Source organism: Dromiciops gliroides, chromosome 4 (genome assembly GCF_019393635.1).
Source record: "Dromiciops gliroides isolate mDroGli1 chromosome 4, mDroGli1.pri, whole genome shotgun sequence".
Classification (NCBI taxonomy): Eukaryota; Metazoa; Chordata; class Mammalia; order Microbiotheria; family Microbiotheriidae; genus Dromiciops; species Dromiciops gliroides.
The window spans coordinates 116,508,720-116,509,980 of NC_057864.1; the positions used below are offsets into that span (position 1 = coordinate 116,508,720).

Genomic DNA, 1,261 nt, shown 5'->3' on the forward strand with positions numbered 1-1,261 from the left:
AAGCAATTCTAGATCACTATCTCAAAAGAATATTTCCTTGTTTGCTGTCAGTAAGATCCATGTCTTCCCTTTTAGCATCACTCCCAACTTTGTTTAAAGTGACAATATGAAAGAGGGGGAAAAATTGTTGGGATCTTATTTCCAGTTTTAAGAAAGCCTGAGACTGTGGAGATGTGGTGCAGGAGCTGGTGGGGGCGGGGCAGGGCATGCGTTTAACCTCTGGGACCCCAGTTTTCTTCCAACGCGGCAGATTTCATCCCAGAATCCCTATGACTTTCTCTACAGGCTCTTGGGGGTACCTTCTAAACCCTGTCAGCAGAGCTCTCCGCCAACGCTATTTCAGCACCACAGAGGCCCTTGGAGCAATACAGAAGATGACAAGAGTTCATGTGATAGACAATAGTGCCCTAGGGAACACTGCATACCACCGCCCCCCTCGATGCATCCATGTCTACAATAAGTCTGGAGTGGGCAAGATGGGAGACCGTATCCTCCTGGCCATCAAGGGGCAGAAGAAGAAGGCCCTCATTGTGGGGCACCAAATGCCTGGGCCCCAAATGACACCAAGGTTTGATTCAAACAACACAGTCCTCACTGAGGACAATGAGAACCCCGCATCAAGGTACCAATTCCAACGAGTCTCCGACGGCTGGAAGACAAGTATTCCAAAAAGTATTCCAAAGTGCTTGCTATCGCCCAGACCTTCATATGAGAGGCCAGGTACCCTGACTGAAGGAAATACTCTTGGAGAGAGACAATTCACAGAGCAGTCCCTAACTAAGAATAGGATTTCAGGGAAATGGAGGATTTTCCCCTTCTCTTCCCCAGGATGGAGGGAAACCCAAATTCTGTGGAGTAATAAAAATATTTTATGTATGTATGTATATGTACATATATATATATATATATATATAGAAAGAAAGAAAGGAATAATTATTTTGATGAAGAAGATTGTATAAATATCTTTGGTGAAAAATAATTATTGGGGTCTTATATTGAGTTACAGAAAGCTCAAAGTAATCAAATACATTTAGAATTTATGTGATCTTTTTTATGGTTGGGTAGAGGAATGAAGAGAGATGAAAGGGAGAAGTTGGTAGGGTTGATTGTGGAGGAAGTAAAATTTTTTTCAAAGAAGAATTTAGATCAATGGATCCTCATGAGCTCATAATTGAAGATATGTCAAAAAGTACAGTCATAATCCATCTACATCTCATCATATGTGGCTTGCCCATGTTCTTCCATAAATAACCCGAGTCAA

The 1,261-nt window shown here is 42.0% G+C and overlaps 1 pseudogene; it reads left to right on the plus strand.

Moving 5' to 3' along the window:
- Positions 1-269: 269 nt before the first annotated feature.
- On the plus strand, positions 270-712 carry LOC122752743 (annotated as a pseudogene).
- The last annotated feature ends 549 nt before the right edge of the window (positions 713-1,261 follow it).